Raw genomic sequence first — 24,762 nt, forward strand, 5'->3', positions numbered from 1 at the left:
TTTGTCCACCGCATCCGTCAGCACATAGCCTTATGACCGAATAAGAGGACAAATCAGCTTTTGAAAGAACATCATAGACTGCCGAAGAAATTTCATTTGAACCCTTTTTAAGTTGATGTTCCAACCAAGTGTAGATATGAACGTTTTCCATGGTCATTTTTGCTTTGGAAAAATGACCATGGAAAGAACCTTGAATAACAGTAAAGTTATATGTGTATAACTGCCTGCTATAATAAGCAATCTGGTCGGGGACCTTGGGATTGACCAAATTTTTTTGACAATCAAACGAATATGTTATCATATTGCAGTCAACCTCTTTAAGTTTGGCAAAAAATGCATTGGCTCTTAGCTTGTGTACCCTTTTTTCTATCATCAATTGGTTTTTTTATCGACGTCTTTTTCTAATTTTATTTTTTCAGAAAGCTCAATGCATTTGGAACATGCATCGGTTACAGGACTTCCAAATCCAATGTTGTATTCTCTTGAAAAAATGTGACGGAAAAAAGTTTTTTTTACTTTATAAGTCGCTTTTTGATTGTAGAGCCTTCAAAGCTTGGAAACATTTAAATTACTACTCAAATATTGCCGACGACTTGATTTCGAACGACAATAATGGCTTTCCACTCCTTTCAAACTCTCCAGAAATTTTCTCACGGCCACTCGCTTTTCTTCGTATTTTTAGCTTACGCGATCGCCACCACGATTTTCTCTGGGCAAAAGCCCAGTTTCAAGATATCGCCTGGCAATTCTTTGGACGCGATCCTTAGAGATATTAAGAATGTTCAAAAACGTTTTTTGGCAAACTTGTATTTCAAATTTTTGCAAACCGGATTTTTTCGCAAAATACTTAACACTTACACCTTTTCGGCTGCTACCTACTTTTATGTGTCTATCGCGCTTCGGTTGTGAACATTTACAAAATTTTAATATGTACGCATCTTGCTCCTTCTTGGTTTTCCCCTGATAAAAGTTTTGATGAAAGTCATAAACATCTCGGCTGGTTAATCTTATACATTTGTATGTTTTTCCATTGTGACCGCAGGTAGGATAGACTGGCAAACCTTTAGCGGAACGCCTAAAGTAGCAAAACAATTATCTTTAATACCCTGTCAATCTTGCAAAAAAAACATAAAATACCTTTCGCGTTTTAGTATTTCTCTTTTCCACTGAGATCTGTCACTGATATTTCTTCTGCATTTACCCCGTTCTGCGGGGATAATTTTTTGCTCCATATTAAAAATAACTAGTTAGTTTTATAAATTATAATTCCAATAAAAATACCTTAAAAGTTAGTTAAAAACAAAGAATTTGGTAAGAATATCCCACAATAACTCTGTTATAACCTATACTAATCCAAATAATCTACAAAAATATAAAATGGGTGATATAAGCAGGCACGTGTTTCATGTTTTCGACTTCTGCTTTGAAACGACACGTCAAGTGGATAAGGCAAGTTTTGTGATAACAGCAATATTTTGCCGTTGAATTTTAATTGGATAACGCAAGTTTTGGTGAATATTATTAAGGTAGAAGGAGCATATCAACCTAAAGAGAATATTGCCATATTTACCACATTTTTCGTAAAATTTGGATAAGACGAGTTTTGCTATGAGACGCCTCATATATAAGTAGTGTAATGTAATATACAGAGGTACATAAAGTCATTCATTTCTAAATAAAATTGTTTTGGTATTTACACTTCTACTTCGATTTTTTGTTATAAGGTCTAATTGTTTTTTAGTTTAATAATAAATTCGAATATTGAAATATGATTTTAAAATTAATTTACATACATAAATTGGGTGTTCATCAAAGATATGGTCAACAAATGTGTCATATACAGTACTAGGTATCATTTCCAAAGTATAATAAAATATATACGTTAACTATCCTCTCCCTATATTAACCCGTTTTTCCCAAGTTTAAATAAATTAAAATTACCTGTTACGCCCGAGTTTTGCAAAACTTTTGAAAATTATATTTAAAAAAAAAATCAAATTAACTAATTATATTTTTCTGTGAAAATTTGTTTTTTTGTTTCTAAATTTTTTTTTTTGTTTTTTAAATTCATGTTCCATTTTTGGAACACTGGGAACACATGGGTGCATTAAAACCCACTTTAATTTTTATGAATAAAAGTTAAGTTTAATTTAAAAAATCATAAAATAATTATTAAGTGGACAGACGATAGACTTTAAAACAAGCCTCATGTAAATTGAGGTTACATTTCTCACACATCTTAGTCGAGTTTTTGTGACATAGGGCGCACCTATTCTGTTTTATGGCTGGAATATTCCAATGATTCAAACCATCGTACCTAATTTGATCATGGTTCCTAGCCTCTAACGGCTTTGATGTTTTAGGGCGTCCTCCAGTTGAAATAGGCCTTCCATATTTTCTTAAATATACCTGCACCACTTCTCTTCGAAACTTTAAAATATCCACTTTTTCGCCATTTGGTTGAACTCTGTAATACTCATTCGTTCATGCGTTATGCATGAACGAGTCCAAGCAAAATGCGAAAAGACTCCACCACCATTTCTTGGAACAAACCTCAATTCTATAGTTGTGTATATTTTGATCCATTCGGTCCACTCTACCCATATATTTATTGTATTGCCCGACTGCAAAAGGCTGACGAACCAGGCATTTTTTTTTCACTGGAAATCCACCGACTAACTTGACCAACAGGATTCACCGGATCGCAACTACTTACAATTAGAACAAAACGGTTATCATTCCATAAGGTAACTGTTATTTGAGAATTAGCGTCTGTAGAATAATCAAAGCTGCCTCTTGTACCCTTTTTTTCTTGCATTTTATTGCGCAAAGGACAACTCTCTAATCTATTCCCGTTGATATGTTGGGTGTCCTAGATATGTTGTCTGTACATCAAAAAATTTTGTATAACGTTTATTTGTTTATTTTTAAATTAAAACATCAGATGCTCCCCGATTATATTTGTAATAAATTAAGAGTTTTTGGAGATATACATAACTATAATACAAGAAATCGTATAGACTTCATACTAGTCGACAGATGTAACACAACCCAAATGCATAATTCAGTTCTGTACAAAGGTTTAATACTATTTAACAACTTGCCTGCTAACATCAAAAATTGTATTACTTTGAATCAATTCAGAGGGCTCTTGAGAAAATGTATTATGAATAAGTAAAATTGTGTTTGTTATTTTATTATGTTATTTTAATTATGTAGTTTATTAAGTTTTACTATAGTATGCATTGTTTCCGCTCCAATCATCATCTGGATTGTTGTTTTATCTGTTGACTGGGTATTTTTGGGCCAACCGGGATACTGTTTACAGCTTCTTGGAACTACCGAAGCATTTCTAAGTGTTACACGGGGGGACCAATGTGTCTAGTCAGCAAGGTCAACCAAGTTCCAAATGTGTGTCATCGGCTGATTGCAACCGAACCGACTCGATCAACCGGAGTCGACATTATTTTTATTATTATAAGGCAAACAACAATTAACTGTGCTTTTAATAAGTGGGGCAAGGAAATAATGTTTAGGTTAAGTCTAGTTTTAATTTATGGTCTACCTCTGACAGGATATTTCTGGAACCGGGATGCTGTTTCTGGATTACCGAGACCATCCATGGACAAACCGGAGTGTCCTGATACAGTTATAGCCAACTTACACTTTTAGTTTATTTTTCATTTATGTTTTTATTGAATGTAGCTTCTTGCTAAATTAAGATATTATTTATTTATTTATTTATGATTGTACCTGTATATCCAACTCCGATGTTCTGGAGCGAATTGACTAATTTTAGGGAGGAAAAATATCTGTCGCCATAAATTTTAAATGGGATATTTTTTGGGTGATTCTCCAAAAGGGTCATCACTACAGATCCTCCCAATCCTAGATCCATGTAGCGCCTATTTGCTTGTTTACCCTGATAGGGGATAAAATGGAATTAGGTATCCAGATATTTTACACAAGGACCATATTTTATAGCCGTACCTAATAGGTTTACCTTTTATCTACTGCTTCGCTCCATGTCTTCCGAAATATGGTACTATACTTTCATCAATAGACAGTTGTTCGTTAAGCCGAGCATAAGACAAAAATCGGTCATTCAACATGTTGAAAAGTGGTTGCAGCTTCGCGAATTTATTTTCTTGTTCTAAATCATTATTATTAGCACAAATTTTTTTTAACAATTCAAACCGATTTCTTCGCATTGCGTTTGCTACTAATGGATTGTATGTATCAGTATCCACCTCCCAAAGCATACGCCAACTTGTAAATGCCCGGATAAATATAAAATACCAATAAAGCATTTTAGTTCTCCTGCATCAGTACTAAAATTATGATTGCATTTTTGTCTGGCATACAAATTAAACATTTCTACTAAATAATTACATATTTTCATATCAAAAAATAATTCAAAGCACGCAACAGCATCTGGAAATATGTCGACGTTTGCGCCAGGCTCTTTCGGAGAAACAAATTGTGGGAAGGAGTTATTCAATTCCACTTTTTTCCAGCTTCTTTCTAAATTTGTTCTGTTTATATTATCTTGGGTTACCAAGCGAGCTAGAGGTATATTATCGCTATCGTCGCTTGCATTACCATCAGGTAATTCAGGAGAGTTATCGTTTAGGATAGAATGGCCTGAGGTTCCTGGTTGCGAATCGATTGCGTCAATATTTTTATCCTGATCATTATCTCCAATATAAACTACTCCATCAATGTTCTTTATTTTAGCACAAGCTTCTGACTGCATTTGATGACCACTAACGTAATTTACATTAGCTGAAGGAACTTCATCATCATCAGAGTCCCTTCCATCGTTTGGAGGTGTGATAAAAACATCTGCAGCCCAAAAGTGCTCATCTTTAACTAAATCAATTAGTTCTTGGGTCGTGTAATACCTACAATAATAATAAAAAATTATATCCCCGTTTTTTTCTCAGTGTTCCAATATAGGAACCACCTAAAATGATCAAATCATTTAGTAACTTTCAATAATATTCGTATTGGGTATATAAAATATCTTGAATTCACATCACTTACAATAAATTCTTTGCAGTAGAACAATTTAATTATAAAAACTATAAAAATTATACTTACTTTTTTAACGCCATATTGTGAACTTTAAAAAAAAATCAGTAATTAGCACAGTAATTGCGGAAAATTTGCAAAAACGCACATCAAAACCTTCTCTTATGCTAGCCAGAACGACACTAACACGACCGCGCGACGGAAAGATAGTTAAGAGCACGCTTCTCAGAAAAGAGAGGGGGACAACGTGGTCGTTCCGATTTTGGAACACCGGGACGCATATTAACATTCCACTATAGGATTCGGCACCCGTCTTTATTCTGATTGGTTGATTTGAATAAATCTTGATGCCGCCAAGCAAGAACCCAAGTACGGTGCCGAATCATATAGCGGAATGTTTTGGCGGTGCTGAAACACAGAGTGGAATGTCAAAGCGGTGCCGAAATTCAGAGTATAATGTTAGCGAGACAGCGGTGTGAAGTTAGCTACCAAAAAGTTAGCTGAAAAAAGCCGATGTCACCCGAACGTCCAGTGGCGTCGGGTACAGCAGTATTAAAGCAAACAAATTTGTTTTTATGGGTTTTTACTTTAAGTTTTGCCTTTGGGATTAAAATCTTTAAGAAAATTTGTTTAATTTATTTACCAAAATGGCAAACAATCCAAATAGATTCTGTTTATCTTTTACTACACCATTTCACATCTGAAATGGTGTAGTAAAAGATAAAAATATTTCTTGAAAGTCCCTTATAATGCAGTTTTTTTTATACCGTGGTAATAACATATATACATTTGAAGTTACCACAGGAACCAGAACGTCACAGAAATTGGAATACATATTATATTAGTAATAAAATTGCAACTATACAATATATGACTATGCAAGGATTTTTTTAAATTTTATTTCTCTAAATTACTAAATTTTTAATTGTTTCACCCTAAATTGAAGATATGTAATAGCAGAAGATTTTGCCCTAATTTTAATACCAAAAACAATCCCTTCACCCCCTTCAGATATTCGCTCGAAGTTAGCTGAAAAATGTAAAATTTTTGGACTCTATTAATAAAAAAAATGTTTTTATCGAACCCTAAAATTGTTTCACCACAAATTAAAGATATGTCATAGCAGAAGATATTCTCTTAATTTTAATACCAAAAACAACCCCCCCAACCCCTTCAGATATTCGCTAGAGGTGCGCTGAAAAATTGTAATACTTGGAGTCTGATAATAAAAAAAATGTTTTTATCGAACCCTAAAATTGTTTCACCACAAATTAAAGATATGTGATAGCGAAAGATTTTCCCTTAATTTTAATACCGAAAACAACCCCCCCAACCCCTTCAGATATTCGCTAGAGGTGCGCTGAAAAATTGTAACACTTGGAGTCTGATAATAAAAAAAATTTTTTTATCGAACCCTAAAATTGTTTCACCACAAATTAAAGATATGTCATAGCAGAAGATATTCTCTTAATTTTAATACCAAAAACAACCCCCCCAACCCCTTCAGATATTCGCTAGAGGTGCGCTGAAAAATTGTAATACTTGGAGTCTGATAATAAAAAAAATGTTTTTATCGAACCCTAAAATTGTTTCACCACAAATTAAAGATATGTGATAGCGGAAGATTTTCCCTTAATTTTAATACCAAAAACAACCTCCACACCTCCTTCAGATATTCGCTAGAGGTGCGAAGAAAAATTGTAATACTTGGACTCTAATAATTAAAAAAATGTTTTTATCGAACCCTAAAATTGTTTCACCCTAAATTAAAGATATGTGATAGCGGAAGATTTTTCCTTAATTTTAATACCAAAAACAACCCCCACACCCCCTTCAGATATTCGCTAGAGGTGCGAAGAAAAATTGTAATATTTGGACTCTAATAATTAAAAAAATGTTTTTATCGAACCCTAAAATTGTTTCACCCTAAATTGAAAATATGTAATAGCGGAAGATTTTTCCTTAATTTTACAATACAGTTTACAATTCTCCAAAAACACAAATTTTTTCTCGTTTTCATTTATTTCAAAAGAACCTTCCAAGTATATGCATTTTCGACAAGTTAATTTTACAGGATAGGTTTCTAAATTTTTTGAATTTAAAGGCATCACCTGAAGAGAAGATATTTTCTTTTTTATCATGTTTTCAAGTTCATGTGGAATTTCAAATGATTCTGGAGTAATATTAAATTGTTTGCTGACATTACTACTTAATTTAGATAGTGACATAGGACTTCTTTGTGAACAAAACGGACGGACCGTCGCTGTCAATAACACTTACTTTACAATTTTTAAAATCTTGAGAATCATTAGTATCTGTGAGGTAGTGGACATTGGGTGTATCTGTTGAAGTCTGAATCAAATTTTTCGTATTTGGGTTCTGAACGGTCTGCTCTACTTCGGGTCGTATAGGCGTTGATGCATTGAGTAGTATAAGTAATGGTGCACCAGACAGCGTCATTCCATTAGTCTTGTAAATCTAAAATTTATTTTAGATTTATGTGCATATATGTTTAAATATTTATATAAGGCGATGAGAAAAAGACAGAGAGTTGAAAAACCTACATCAAGTTGTGTTATTATTTTGCCATTTTCGAAAATGTCTTTGCAGTTATCTCCATTGATAGCAATATTTTCTGCAGTATGTAACTGCTCTTCAAAAGATGAGATATTATCGCCTTGCGACAAAAAATAAAATATATCATTAAAAGACAATATATTTGATGCAATAACCTTCTATTTCTGTTGTACATAAAAACAGCGTTCCAAAATTTAAAATATCATAATATAGAAGAATTCTATGGTTGGGGGGGTTGTTTTTAATATTAAAATTAAGGGAAAATCTTCCGCTATCACATATCTTCAATTTAGGGTGAAAAAATTTTAGGGTTCGATAAAAACATTTTTTTAATTATTATAGTCCAAGTATTACAATTTTTCTTCGCACCTCTAGCGAATATCTAAAGGGGGTGTGGGGGTTGTTTTTGGTATTAAAATTAAGGGAAAATCTTCCGCTATCATATATCTTTAATTTAGGGTGAAACAATTTTAGGGTTCGATAAAAACATTTTTTTTATTATTAGAGTCCAAATATTACAATTTTTTTTCGCACCTCTAGCGAATATCTGAAGGGGGTGTGGGGGTTATTTTTGGTATTAAAATTAAGGGAAAATCTTCCGCTATTACATATCTTCAATTTGTGGTGAAACAATTTTAGGGTTCGATAAAAACATTTTTTTTTATTATTAGAGTCCAAATATTACAATTTTTCTGCGCACTTCTAGCTAATATCTGAGGGGGGAGAAGGGCTTGTTTTTGGTATCAAAATTAAGGTAAGATCTTCCGCTATTACATATCTTTAATTTAGGGTGAAACAATTTTAGGGTTCGATAAAAACATTTTTTTAATTATTAGAGTCCAAATATTACAATTTTTCTTCGCACCTCTAGCGAATATCTGAAGGGGGTGTGGGGGTTATTTTTGGTATTAAAATTAAGGGAAAATCTTCCGCTATTACATATATTCAATTTGTGGTGAAACAATTTTAGGGTTCGATAAAAACATTTTTTTAATTATTAGAGTCCAAGTATTACAATTTTTCATCGCACCTCTAGCGAATATCTGAAGGGGGTGAAGGGATTGTTTTTGGTATTAAAATTAGGGCAAAATCTTCTGCTATTACATATCTTCAATTTAGGGTGAAACAATTTTAGGATTCAATAAAAAACAACGAAATTCTATGTGAAACAATTAAAAATTTAGTAATTTAGAGAATAAAATTAAAAAAAACCCTTGCATAGTCATATATTGTATAGTTGCAATTTTATTACTAATATAATATGTATTCCAATTTCTGTGACGTTCTGGTTCCTGTCGTAACTTCAAATGTATATATGTTATTACCACGGTATAAAAAAACTGCATTATAAGGGACTTTCAAGAAATATTTTTATTTTTATTTACTACACCATTTCACATCTGAAAAGATAAACAGAATCTATTTGGATTGTTTGCCATTTTGGTAAATAAATTAAACAAATTTTCTTAAAGCTTTTAATCCCAAAGGCAAAACTTAAAGTAAAAACCCATAAAAACAAATTTGTTTGCTTTAATACTGCTGTACCCGACGCCACTGGACGTTCGGGTGACATCGGCTTTTTTCAGCTAACTTTTTGGTAGCTAACTTCACACCGCTTAGCGAGACTACTCTGCAAATCTCGTTGCACATAAGGGTTATTTTTGAGGTTATGATTAAAATTATGCGTTTGTTTACCTACCTGCATGATTTTTATCGGTGTTATCGATTTTTATTTATAGTTGTAAATATTAGAGTGGGTCTTTGGTGTGATGAATAATCTTATTAAAGTTAACGATTTCATTTATCGTGCACCATTTAAAAAAGAAGATGAAGTTATGAAATGGCTAAAACTTTATGAAGAAGACAGTGGCACTTCGTGGCGCGTTAAAAGCGCATTGAATAAAAGCGTTAGATTTTCATATAAGTAAGTATAAAGTTGAAAAGAAGTTTTGGTACTTTCTACATTGTAGATGTCACTAAAAATGAATTAGATAAAATGTAATAGTTTTATTCAATTGTCTTTTAAACGGATCAAATGAGGGAATATTTTGTCCGCGGTTTTTGCGGGGTTAGTGAAAATAAGGTAGTAAGGTAATAAGGTACTAAGGTAGGAACTTCAATTTGTGTCTATGGAAATGGCTATAGAACATTTTGTTTTTAAATATTACTTGGAAGTGTTCAATTTAGGTAATTTTATACAGTACTTACACGGTGTTTTTTTTTAGAAAAATACGCAATGTTGTGCAGAATTAGTTATTACTAAAAAAAAATATCAAAGGATACTAAGAAGAAAGATGCATATGTTAAAGTAAGTATTATAGTTAATTTTATCACACGATTTAAGAATTTAATATTTTTTAGGCAGGATATCCTACAATTATTGAAATTAAAAACGAACACAACCATACTTTAAATACAGCAGAAGCTGCTTCATTTTTGCGCCCTAGAATGGAAATAAAATCGTACTTTGACTCTTATTTTAATGATGGAATGTCCATAAGAGGAGCTATTAATTATCATGAATCAAAAATGGAGTTGCAGTTTGGCTTGAACAGTACAGAATTTGCCACTGCTCAGATTAATCCACAATACCGCACCGTTCTTCATTGGTATACTGAATGGAGAAAAGTGAATTTGGGTCCTCGATTTGGTGCAGGCTCCATTGAGGTGTGTATGTATACAAATTTATTAATTAGATAAGAGAACAGCATTTTCTATTACTACAATATATGCTAGATCATAAATTAGAAATTTTGAAAACCTTTACACCATACCTACTATTTTCTATTTTTTTTAGAAATTAATAGAGAAACGTGAACTTTATATGAAGGATGGCATCCTTATCGAGTATAATAAAAATCCGTATGCAATAATTATTATTGTAACTAAGTTGATGCAAAGGGCCCATAAGCCAGACTTTTCAAATGATATAGTTTTTGCCGACAGCACCGCATCTTGCGATGCAGCTAGCCATTCTGTTACACCATTTTAACACCATGCGCAGTTGGAGCTGTACCCTTGGCTATTTTAATTACTAAAGGCCAATCAGAGGCAGATGATGAAGCTGCATTTTTATTGCTCAAAAATAGTTTGCAACAAAGTTTTGGTGGGCAAGGGTACCCAAAAATATTTGTCACAGATGATAGTAGTGCAGAAAGAAATGCTTTGCATTTAGTTTGGCCTGAAAGCAAACTTCTCTTATGTGAGTTTCATATTTTGCAAGCAGTTTGGCGGTAGCTTTTTGAAAAAAAAAATAATGTAGAGGCAAATGACCGTCAAATACTCTAAAAGAGTTTTAGAAGTATTTTGATAGCAGAAAGTATTCAAGATGCTTCAAAATTTTATTCTATATGTACAGCAAAACTGTTTTCCGAAAATGATACTGATAAAACTACTTGCCTTATAATTAAAAAGTATCAAAACTGGATTAGGTATGTTGATTCTTACTGGGAGAGAAAAGAACATTGGTGCTTGGCTTATCGCGATGCCACCACGCATGGACATCAGACAAACAACTTCGCAGAAATTAGTGTTCGACTTTTTAAAGATATCGTCCTTTCACGAAATAAAGCGTATAATGTTATAGCACTTATAGATTTTACTGTTACTTGCATGGAGGAGTATTATCAAAAAAGAATTAGAAATTTCGCAAATTCAAGAAATGCTGGGCCTAGATTATTACTAAAAAATTTACTGAATAAAACAAATAATTTAAAAAAGGAGGATATCGTGTACCTAGGCCAAAAGTTATACAAAGTTCCTAGCACGACCAAAAAAGGAGAATCTTATTGAGTTGATGGAAACTCTGGCGCTTGTACATGTTTTCTCGGAAAACTAGGGAAATTCTGCAAGCATCAGGCATTAGTATATTTTTATTTTGATGACCAAATAGTTAATGCTCCTGCCATAACAATGGAATCTCGTTACCTAATGGCAAAATTGGCCTTTGCAGAAAATGTGCCTCTAATATCCTTTTATATGACATTGCTAACATCTAATGAGCTTAAAACCAACACCGAAGAAGAACACAATTTAATATCTGATGGTTTAATGGAAAAGCCATTGTCAAATGAAATGGAAAGCGTGCCTTCAACTTCAAGGAGGTGAAAAGTGGGAATCACGAGGGGTTCCAAAAGACTTCCTAGTGGCCGTCCTGCCAAAGGTGAACCTTCATCAAAAAAAAGAAAAAGAAATTTGGCAAAAAATGTGTCACAAAATCGTCTAAATGCGAAAAGTCATGGTATCAGCCATTAATAAGGTACCATTTATGCTACGAGAGATTGAAAGATTTGGTTAAACGTAGAATCTCCGTATTGGCACATGCCGATCATGTGATTAACCGAATCTCCCAATCTCTCTAGCACTAATGGCACCTTAGATTTTAATAAAAACTGTATGCCAAATAATAAATTATGTATTTATTAGACTATTAATATAACTTGGATTCGTTCGTTTTGTTTGTTTGTTTTATAATTAAATATTAATATATCATTTTAAACCTTATTGTAGCTTTTTATATCTACTATCTACTATGACGCAAGCTTTTCTGCGGCCACTTTCTCTATATTTCGTCAAGTTTTTTTTAAATACCATACATAAATAGATAATAATAAATGCTTTTTTGACCAATTTCTACTGGATAATTATCATAATAGTACCTACATATTTTTCTTACATAATAGGAATAAAAAAGAAAATAGTCCTGAGAAAAAAACTAATAAAACATAGCTTAAATTTGAAATTATACTTATCGCCTGTATTTTAACAACCTTTACAAGACTTTTATTAACAATCTCAACATTCCGCTCTGAATTTTGGCACCGCTTTGAAATTCCACTCTGTGTTTCAGCACCGCCAAAACATTCCGCTATATGATTCGGCACCGTACTTGGGTTATTGCTTGGCGGCATCAAGATTTATTCAAATCAACCAATCAGAATAAAGACGGGTGCCGAATCCTATAGTGGAATGTTAATATGCCACCGGGACAATAATGACATTTCCAATATCGGAACTCTGGAAAAAAACGGGTTAAGCATTACATACAAATTAAAATAAAAAATTATTATTCTTAAAATTTTTCTTTTAATGTAGACGCCACTCACCCACGCCATAATTGAAAAGACCAAGGTTAAGGAATCGTTTTTAGTTACCTCCAAAATATTAAGTATGGATAAGAATAATCCATTTTCTTACACACCACACATTGACGAACCATGATAAATGTCTTTAAAAAAAGTTTTATGAAAAAAATGTCACTAAAAAGTATGAAAAACACTAATAACATGTTCTGCATGCATAATAAATATATTATTTTAAACTATATTAAATAGTTTATAATAGGAGGCATTTTAAAGACCAATCATTAATTTATGCAAAAATAAACATATCGGGCTAACACCGATTACATTTTTGTATAAATTACTTTTTACCTACCTTAACATGTGATTTAAACTTTAAATTGACAAAATAGCCGAAATTGAATAAGTTTTTTTCCAAATACACGATTTGACGAAATAGTTGAATGAAGTATACCATGCACTGAATGTAACGAGCCATATTATGTGTTCAAATATATATTTATTTGTCATAAATATTTCATTCATTGGTTTAAAGATATCATATATTTGGATCAAACATATCACTATTGAACTATACTTTATTTCAGAAGTGTATAGAGCATTAAACTGGGGAATTCTGTTCTGTTTGGCTACATTTCGTGGTAGTTCATAGGCGCAGGTACTTATAATATTTATGAATTTAATTTTCACGGATTAAATGCCTTTATTTTGAAAGAGATTAAATACTAAATAAATACTTTTAATCCTTTTGTATAGGTACCTATCTTTTAACGCTTTGTAACATGCAAAAATGGGGTCAGGTAATATATACAGACTATAAATACTTTTAAATCATATTTTAAACGTTAGTAGTCACTGCTACGCTGTAGTGTAATCACAATATTATTATCCCAATATTTAAAAAATGGAGGTATTCAGTCCAACGAAAAGATGTACTAAAAATTCTCCACTATCGCTGAGTGAAAAAGTTATTATTTCAAATGTACATGATTGCATAAAACACGATTACCCTAGTTTTACTGTGCAAGAAATTGTTGAAAAATGTTCTCGAATGAGTGGAATTAGAAAGTCCACCATTTTCAAATTGTTGCGGGAAAGAAAAGTAGCAGGTCAAGTGGAATCTCCCAAGCAAAAGCCAGGACGACCTACAAAAGTCCTTGATGAAAATGCTAAATGTATAATTCGAAGAAAAGTTCACTCTTTTTATTTTAAAAAGGAAATACCCACCCTAGACAAAATTTTAATGGAGCTTGGCCGAGATGACAGTATTCCGTTGATAAGTAGAAAACTTTTATGGAAAACTTTAAAAAATATGGATTTTGCCTGGGAAAAGCATAACTGCAAAGCACTTTTACTGGAGAGCGACGAAATTGTTTGTTGGAGACGACAATACTTGAGAAGTATCAAGCAGTACCGCAGGGAGCAAAAGAAAGTTTTTTATCTTAATGAGACGTGGATTAACGAAGGTTATATAGTCCAAAAAATGTGGCAAGACAAAAATATAACCAGTGCTTGCCAAGCTTTCATAGAAGGCCTGTCTACGGGTATTAAAGTACCTTCGGGAAAAGGAAAAAGACTTATAATCACACATATTGGAAGCGAAGAGGGATTTTTAAAAGAAGGTCTCCTAACCTTTGAGTCGACTCGCACAGGAGATTACCATGAAGACATGAACTTAGACGTTTTCGAGGACTATTTTGGTGAAATGATAAAATTTCTTCCGGCTAATTCGGTGGTGGTTATGGATAACGCAAGCTATCATTCACGGCGAATAGAGAAGACGCCAACTTCAAGTTGGAGAAAGCAAGAAATTATCGATTGGCTGACTGCAAAAGGTATTGCGTTTGAAGCAAATTTGATAAAAAAAGAACTGCTGGCAATAGCAAACTTACACAAAACTCGTTTCATGAAATACGCCGTGGAAGATATAGCCGAAAAATATAATATAACTGTACTGCGCTTACCGCCATATCATTGCGAACTAAATCCTATAGAACTGATATGGGCGCAGGTAAAAGGATTTGTAGCAAGACAAAACACGACTTTTAAAATGAAAGATGTTAAGCTACTGTTTGATCAAGCCATTACGGAAGCGACACCAGAGAATTGGCGAAAAGCAGTCCAGCATATAATTAAGCAAGAGGACAAAATGTGGGATCTTGACAACCTCATCGATCAGACAGTCGATCCTTTAATTATAATGTCAAGAGGTGATGACAGTTCGTCAGATGACGAAGAAGACTACAATCTATTATAATTTAAAATTGTTATACACTGTTCAAAAAGTGCCAGATCCAAAAGTGACATTTTCAACTGTTTTACTCTACATATTATGTTCAATAAATTTGTGAAAAAAATATATTATTCCATTTAAACAAAAGTAACTTTCTAAAATAAAATAGCATTTAAGTACATTAATTATAAGGTAAAAAACAAGTCCCAGTTGCACGCCTTTGGCGAACCGTTTTCAATGTTTATCAGTGGGTAACAATGGGCAAAACTCATAAATTGACCCAAAACCGGGTGGCACTACCTGCAATCAACGAAAAGAAAGAATTTTACAATGAAACTAATACCCAACTAAGGTAGTGGCATAAAATATTGGTGGATCACCAGGTACCACTTTTGCATACCTAATGAGGTTTTATTGCTCTACACACTTCTGAAATAGAGTATAGTAATATTTGGAAAATAAAAACTTATTTATTTGGTAGTATTTTAATAATGTTGGCATATTTCTTCCAAACAGATGTAAATTATGCTTTAACTAAATTAGTACTTAATTTAATCAATTAAAATTTAGGTTTATATGTATGACTGTTTTTGTTAAATTAACTGTTTTAAGATTAATAAATAAATTCTCAAATTAATTTAAATACGTGTGTTGTTGCGACATAGTAAACATATATTTTGTTGATGGATCTTTATATTTATTTAAATCAAGTTTTATTTTTTTCTGTGTGGCTAAAGTTTGTCAACATACTTTATTAACGTCCTGTATATTGGCAATGTGATCCTTATCAATATCACCGAAGCTGCGGAGACCGCAATGGGGAAATCTTTTATAAAGTTTGTCCGTATGCCTCTGGATACAAGTATCCTTGAGCTCTTCACATATTTATTTATTTATTACTACTAACGCAAACTTACGGAGCTACCGTCTGCTCTTTATACATATAATTAATATTCTAAACTGTTATCCTACTGATATTTCTAATTAAATAAGACTCGTCGACAAAGTAAACTGTTTTAACCTATATACCAATAAAGAAAGGCGTATACTATGTTTTGAAAACTAAGAGAAGAAATATAAGGCTTAAATTTATGTTACTAAGCAGCAAAGTTTCTACTTTAATGCAATAAATGTAGCCGTTTACATTAGAGGGGATAAAGTTTTAAGACCCGCATAAGCTAATTAGGAATGCCAAAGAGTTATAGGACAGGAGGGTTTCTACACCTAAATCATTTATCCTTTGTGCACCTCTTCTCATTAAATGTTATTTCCACTCTTTTAGGTTTTTGAATGATATCTCAAATTTTTCATTTTAATATTTTATAAAGAAAAATTACGTTTATAATGAAATTGCTTGTCTTTTTAATAAATAAATGTTTTAGAATGGTTACTACTCAACAATCTTGAAAAAAGTTGTTATCAAGCAAGTTATTAATTTCTATAGACTATGAAATAACTATGGTATATGAAAAACTCTAATAAGAACTTTGAAAAATGTTACAGATACTTTTAATAATATGCCGCTCTAGGCGAGATTCAGTTTGACCAGAGAGAGATTGCTTCAAAGAATTACCCTCCAGCCGTCTGTTCAGCTAACCTAAGTAAAATTAAAACTAAAGCTAATTTCCAAAGTTACCTTATCTAAATATTTTCTAATTGAATTGGATAACATGTGAATTTTGCTGACTAGCTATTTCTCTTCTCTAATTTATTTGCTGGACATGTATAACAAAAAAAAACAAAACGCATTGAAAACTTAGGCGTTTATAGTACCTAAACAAGGTGTTTTACACACAACTGGTTAGTCTAAATATGTAGGTGTAGATAACAGATTTTTTTTAACGTGTTCCTTAAATTTTTTTGGTGGTAAGTTTAAAGCATCTAATGCTTTGTTAATTAGTAAGGCAATGTTGTAGGAAAAAGATTTTTTGAAGAAAGCTGGTGCGGTGGCAAGGACTGGAAATAGTATTTTTTTTACGACTATTACGAAATAGGTACATTTCGATATAGTTTTTGGTAAAGAAACGGCTTCATTTCGCAACAAGTGCGAAAAAGTTCATTCTCGCAATTGTTACGAATTATACTTGTGGCGCCACCTAAAAGTCATTGTTTTCGAAGAACATCTGCAACAATGCTTGTGGATTCTGGGGCGAATATAGAAACATTAAAAAGACACGGAGGGTGGAAATCTACAGAAATTGCTGAAGGATATATAGATAACTCATTATGAAACCGCCTAAATGTTTCAAGTCAAATAATGTCCCAAATTAATGAAAATGAGGAACCAGCACCCAAAAAACCTAAATTTCAGCAAAAAAAACTGCAGGAACTACAAGTAGAGCTTCCTTGTGCAAGTGCTAACTCCCAACAGCAAAACGTATTTGCCTCATTAACGACTAAAAACATATACGAAACCTATACAACAATATTACAATTCAAAATTGTACTGGAATTACAATAAATATATATAACAAAAACCATGAAAAATAAAAGTAAACATATTATTTGTAATCTTTGTTTTTTTTTGATAGTTTTGTTTGTTCAAGAATGAGAAATAAACATTTGATATAAAAAAAATAGTTTTTTTTTTATTGAGTAATATAAATTTAATTAATATTTTTATTTTTTTTTTTGATTTTAAGTTTCTATTTGCTTTTACAAACTCTTTTTAATAATAATATATAATAATATAAAATAGTGGTACTTTTTTTGAAAAGGTAAAAATAGAAGTATTTGAATCTGATGTAATTGACTATAGTGACCCTAAGAAAAAAAGTTGATGATGAACTCTAAAAGACAAAACGTCGCATCATCAATTTTAAATTACCATCATGAAGGGAGAAAAAAGTGGCTATGAAAAAGTTTATTTTTACTTTGTTCTACTACTTTACATGACAGAAAATAATTTTAATGATTTTTTGATTTTTTCGGATATCTCCGAAAATACTTGTAAGTTTAAAATTTTTACAAAAGATTTTAAAAAGTATTAAATTACGCTATTTTACCCTAATTTTACTGACATTTTATCTTTTTTTTAATTTTTTACACTTAAATTTGGGACACCCTGTTGTTTTATTTGATAGTTATAGAAAAAGTATAGTCTATAAAATGTGCGAAATAGATAATACTACAATCGTAGAGCCGTTAAACCGCCAACAAACCTCTCTGCTCGTGTAGAATTTTGCTTATTTCGCACTTTTTATAGAATATACTATTTTTTGCCTTATATTAATATTATAGATATCCGTCCTAACAGTTATTCTGTTGTGCAAATAAAGTGGAGACTTTTGTTGTATTATTTTATGGAACAATGTGATGGAGTGAACATACCTTTGAGGTCTCATATTTATCCATTTTGTCTCAGTTATTTTATAAGTTATTAGTTTAAATCTTCGTATTCCGTGGATAAGACGAAGATAAGAGTTCTGCATTTTCTATATGTGTATGCTGTCAAAAGCGGCAATGCATGGTCCATATACGGTATCACAAAAATCAAAGTGTGAGAGCACAAGTAAATCACACAGGATAATTTTTAATTTTTTTTGGCAAAAAAGATCTATTTTGAAAAATCGCTTTTAGGTTAATAAAACCCTTTTCTAGACACTTATTAATATGTGAAACAAATTTTGGATCTTTATCTAAAATCAACCCAAGGTTTTTTACCTCTGCTGTAAATTCAACACGGTCATTATTAATAGATTTTAAGTGAGAATAATAGGTTAAACATTTTTTCTATTCGCTTTACTCCAAAATATTATACCTACTGTTTTATTATTATTTAGTTTTAAACAATGTTTATTTGAGAAATCGGAGATTCTGCTAAAGTCATAATCAAGCACCTAAATGATTAGTACCCTTGTGTATCATCAGCGAAGCTGTGATGTAAGCACGATGCTAGTGTATATGACAACTTGGGAAAAAAAGGTGTAAATTAATATTTCGGTGCCAAAACAGAACATTGAGCCACGCCTTTTGTTATTTTCAAAAAGTTTGACATAAGCACCGCATTTTTCACCGCTTGTTCCCTGCCAGTAAGATATTTGCTAAGTAATTCTTTCGACCCTTGTGATAACCCTTGTGATAACTTAAGACAGATAACATTAAATAACGATTCAAGTTATTAACCCTTTATCAGTTAACGATTTTATTGGTGTAGAAAAAGGAAAATAATTGACCCGTTTTTTTCTTTTTTTTGTTGTAGGCAGCATAGTGATCCTTGTTTTTTATCTCCATCTTACTTTAACATTTCCCGGTTTTATTTGCGATAGACAAAGAAAAAAATGGCCGCAGTTTTAACTTTTTTTATTTTTTTTTATAGATAGCATATTGAACCGCGATGTTGCCATTTTTTATACCTATCTTAGCGACTATTTAGAAAACCAAAGGGTGATATAGAAAAAACGTGGAAAACCAAAAATTGTCATTTTTATATCCGCATCTCACTTTTGCTCAATAATTAGTTATAATAGCTCACAGTTCTCTTTCTATCGCATGACGGCTGAAAGAAATTATTGATTTTTCTTTTACAGGCAGTTAAGTTATTTTCCTCTTTCTCCTTTATGACATCAACCTCCTTTTTGAATTATTGGTCATTTTCAAATTTTTTTTTTTAAAAAGTACATTAAATTTTTTTTTCCACACCCTATACATTTGTTTAAAAACGTTGAAACAGGTGTCTAATTAATTTAATTGAGGAATTTGTACACAAATTCTCAGGTCTGTAGAAGGCCTGGTTTTTGAGTTATGGCCATTTCCTCAATTTCTTGGAATAAAATATATTTTTCAAAAATATTTTTTTTCTTTACACCCTGTACATTTTTTCAAAAACGCTGAAATAGGTGTTTAATGAATTTAATTGGACAACCTGATTTTATTATATCATCTGTAATGCTCAACAACGCAGTGTTACAACTGTGTCCCCTCCTATAACTCGACTGATTCTGGAGCAAAATCTTCGTCGCATCAAGAATATCTTGGAGCTGTCTAAAATTTTTCCAAATATTTTCTAAAGGTAGGGAGTATGCTAATTGGTCTGATGTCATTTAAAGAGACTGGATTGGAATTTTTAAGCAAAGGAATAATTTTTTAGCTTTTTTCCACATACTTGGGAATACTGCATTTTTAATGCAATTTTTAACACAAGTTAATGGTACGGATATTTATCTCATCGATTCCCGTGGCTTTTTACGCTTTTTAGAGCGTTTAGAAAGTCTGATTTATTAATGCAACAAATCTAAAATTTAAGTGTTCTTTAAATCTCTTATTTTGATAAAAGTCCATTTGTTCTTGATCGGGTTGTAGGTCGAGAATTGAATTTATAAAATGGTTATTTATTTGGCTAACATCACTCAAAAAATCTGGAAGATTTGAGGCATATCTTTTCGTAGTACCTATATTTAACAGTTTTAAATTAGCACAAAGGTCCTTAGAGTTTTTTTCTTCTAATTTAAGGAAAAAATATGTTTTTTTCTTGTCTTATTGCCACTGTGACCATATTTCTAAGATATTTATAGTTATTCCAGTTCGCTTGATCAGGATATTTTTTATAAAAACTCAGTGCTTTATATCTGTCTTTTTTCATTGCTTTTAAAGTGTCGGTAAGCCATGGTGAGTATTTTTTGGAAATCCTGTATGTAGTGCAGGAAGTATGTCTATCTAACAATATATTAATATTATCGCAAATAAATTGAACTTTTCGTTCAATATTGTTAAGAGAAAATATATTATTCCAAGGTATTGACCTCAGTTCTTCACAGTTTTAATTAAATTTATTTTTTTTGTTAAAAAATCACAAAATTAACTCATGGTCACTCCCACCCATGTAGGACTTCAACTCTTGAAATAAGATTATATTTATTATGAGATTCCTACTTTCATTTTTTTTCCAGTAAAGCCAAAGAAATACGAAATTTATTCAAACTTATAAACTAATACTCTCGTGGTTTCAATAGCTAATCAAATCTGTCATATCAAATATGATAAGATCAAATATGTCAGCCAATGTATGCAAAACCCCTCAGTATGGGAACCTTGAGAATATCAATAGGAATGAATGAATATCGTAGAGGTGTCGGGGTCTTTACTGATTCATCGAAGGCCGTTATTACTATTAACCATACATTGCTGCTATAATCTACAGCACTAAAACAATCTACAATGAACTAAAAAAAATGTGATAAACTGCGTATCACATCTGGAAAGTGGGGTGTAGTTCAGAGAGGAGACTCAACATCAATCATGCTCATCTCAAGTTGAACAGAGGATACCTTAGGCTTCCATATGCTATTTCTCTTGTACGTAAATAGCCTGAATGATCTCTGGGTCATATACACAAACCTGCCAAACCCATCAATACAAGATCTGTCAGCTGGTTATTCGGGTGTGATCAGATTCAGGGGTGATGTGATTAGTCATGTCTTAAAACTTAACCTTGAAAAACCTAGTCTCAGATGTGCGCAAAGCCTCACGTTATTCAATTCTCAAAAAGACTACAAGAAAGTTATTAATGTTAAATTCATGGAAGTTCGCATGGATTCACCCGAATCAATATTTAACCTTAATCCCGATCAATTCATATGTATCAATATGCCAGTTTTACATCAGTATTGCAAAAAATCACCTATTTTTCGCATAAATGCAGAGGATATATACAGGGTGGTCGCAAAGTAATGAATAAATTCAATATCTCGTAATTTTTTTTAATTGGTCGAATTCGTCAATTTTATTTTTTTCGGAGCACAATTTGCGAAACACAAAATTACATTAATATTCGGCTTACTAAAACACAGCGTATAGCAATTTTGATGATGATTGGCTACGGTAATCGAGTGACAAGGCATCAGGAAGTTTGATTTATTTAATAAAAAATACCTCAATCGTCCGCCAATATCGCAATCGACAGTTAAGATTGAGCGGAAGTTTAGTTAATTCGGTCATGTAAGCGATGTTTCTAGATATGGTAGTCCTCAAGTTGATGAAAATAAGAAGTTAGAAGTTTTATTGGCGGTTCAAGATAATCAGGTTATCAGATATTGGAAAAATAAGTTTTCTTAAAAGACTACATATTATTATGAAAATCTAAATACGTTAATTATTCTCCTAGTTTTTGTACTATTTTATTAGTATTCTGTAGTTAAAGTTGATTCATTTTGCTTACGTTTGGTTTATTATTTTTATCTATAGTGTCTAGTTTTTAAGTAGTTCATCTTGTTTGAGGGCCCAATTTAGGTTATATAGGTGATATCCCTGTAATTTTAATTTTCTAGAATTTGTATACTTGCTTGCTTTGACTGTCAGTATTGAAGAAAACCACCTATTTTTAAATTATATGCGTAGTATTTTGTATTCGTTTGGATTTGGGTTTCAGCATGTCGCGTTGTCTGAAAAATCTTTTTAATTTTTTTTTATTGCATAACGACAGCCCTATTCATGCGCCGAGGGTTGTTTGTGTTAGCATTTCTGGGCGTTACCCTTCGGAGATGTTTCAGTTGCGTGGCGAGAGAAGGGCAAAAAGTAAAACCCAGCCATCGAGGGTACTACTTTAAAAAAATTTATTGGTATTAAACTCAACGTTAATTTTGTATATTTTTGTTTTTTTCCTATATTTTTGAGAATCGTATTTGATTTGTGTTGAAGTAGTTATCTGAAGATTTTCTACAGGTTAGTAAATTTAAAACTTATTAGTTTATTTTTTTATTGACAATGTGTAAATATATTTTTTACTAATGTTTATAAATTTAATATTTTACGTAAATAGGAGGAAATAACTTATGCATGTATTTATCTAAAATTGTTTCATACTGAAGAGAAAATTAATATTTAAAGTGATCGACTGAGATAATTTATTTACTGAATTTTGAGTATATTTTCGAAATTAGTTTTTTTTTTTAATTGTTTGTGTGTTTCAAAAGTAAGCTAGAGCCTTGTTGAATCTAACTAACATTTCGACCCTGACTGGGTAAATATTCAGCGTAAATCATACCACAGATAAATAAATTTATGTTTCGCGAATTAGTCCGTCTATCTGTGATAATACCTAGAATATTGACTCAACTATTCAACTCATAGCTGGGTAGTCTCCCGTATGGGACCTCACTACCTTCTAGTGACGGCTGGATAACTAACCCAACTCTCTTCAGTTTTAAATGAGTAGTATGTATGAGGAATTAGAAAGGAACAGTAAATAAATTATCTAAATTTTTTTTGTAACCGAAGGAAGAACTTATTACTCAGCATAATTCGATTTTTAGGGAATTGAGATCGAGGGTTTCTCTGCCGTGCTCTTTCCCCTCGTGAATTCCAGGCTGAGTACGGCATTAGTTTTCTACATAAATAAACTAAGTAGGTGTATTATCAAGAGTGCATTTTCTTTAATAGCATCCTAATAATTCAAATTTCCCTAATTTTATCTTGTCAAGCGCATCCGAGGTAAGTAAAAGAGAGAGTGATTCTGTTACAAAACACAACGTAGGGAGGGTATTGGTTTCTTATTTATTTATTTATTTTTTCTCGTTCGATATTTTCTTATTTATTAAAAAAACTTATCTCATCCATTCTTTATGGACAAACCTGGGTTTGTTATACTACAGTATTCTCCTAAAATTATTGGTCTAGCTCTTTCGGCAAAAACAATGAAGATTATTCTAAATATTTCATTGGGCTTTAAAAAGGACGCGCTTCGTGACATTTCATTCTGTTTCAATTGTTTAGTGAGTTTTTACCTTGGAAACAATCAAATGACAGTCAAGGCGAGTAAGGTTAGTGTTTTTGACATTGTCAATAAAAGTGTGTTCCTAAATTTCGTTACAATATGAATAAATATCACTCTTATAAGATACAAGTTCATCAAGAACTCTCGGGAGGAAACTTTGAGAGGAACCTTAAATTTTGTGAGCTTTTGCAAAACATGTATATAGAGAATCCAAATTTAGTGAAAAATATATTTTTCTCCGATAAAGCCACTTTCTGATTCAGTGGTGGCGTAAATACCCACTACTATCGGTACTTGTCAGATGTAAGTTCACACTGGATGAAGGAAGGACTTACACATCAAAAAATAAACGTGTGGACTGGCGTTGTTGGTGACATTATTATCGAGGCATTTTTCTTTGATGAAAATTGAATACGTGAGAGATACTTGAGTTTTCTAGAAGAAGTACTTGTTCCAGCTCTGGCTACCTTTGCTTTCGAAAAAAAATGTTCGAATTTGCCACAACATAATATCTGGTTCCAACAAGATGGTGCTCCCTTCCATTTTACTGTGGAAGTTCGAACTTATTTGCATAATACATTCTCAAACAGGTGGATTGGAAGGAGCGGTGTTATTGAGTGGCCACCAAGATCACCCGATCTAACACCATTAGACTTTTTCTTATGGCGTATACCTTAAACCTTTCGGCCCCAATGGGACAAATAAATCCCAACATACATTTTATAAGATCTGCTAGGCGCTATCTGTCTCGTTTTTAATGGAAATTGTCATTAGCGGGTATTTTAAGGTTTTAACAATTTTTCGACAGACAGCAACACGCTTTTTGGAGGTCATTCTGTAAACGCCGACAAGCGAGCACGTTGTTGGTTTTTGACACTGTTTTTTTACAAATTTGATAGTTTTTGTGTGGTTTTTGAAACAATCTGTTTAAGTAAGTTCAGCATATATAATAGCAAAGTATTTTAATGGTTTTTTTGATTTGGTTTTTGCATTGGTTTTCTAATAGGGTGATTTATATCCCAATGGTATTTTACAGTATGTCAAGAAAGAAGTTGACTAGGGCAGAGCTTCAAGATCTTGCTAACAATTTAGAAGAGTTGTCATCCGGAGAAGAGGTGCAATCCCCA

At 32.1% G+C, this 24,762-nt stretch overlaps 1 protein-coding gene across 1 annotated transcript in view; it reads right to left on the minus strand.

Annotated features, from left to right (window-relative positions):
* The window catches only part of LOC126734760 (guanylate cyclase 32E), a 261,555-nt gene that overhangs the window by 217,350 nt on the left and 19,443 nt on the right, over nucleotides 1–24,762 (minus strand). The gene's annotated exons all lie outside the window — the stretch shown is intronic.

Source organism: Anthonomus grandis, chromosome 4 (assembly GCF_022605725.1).
Source record: "Anthonomus grandis grandis chromosome 4, icAntGran1.3, whole genome shotgun sequence".
Taxonomy (NCBI): domain Eukaryota; kingdom Metazoa; phylum Arthropoda; class Insecta; order Coleoptera; family Curculionidae; genus Anthonomus; species Anthonomus grandis.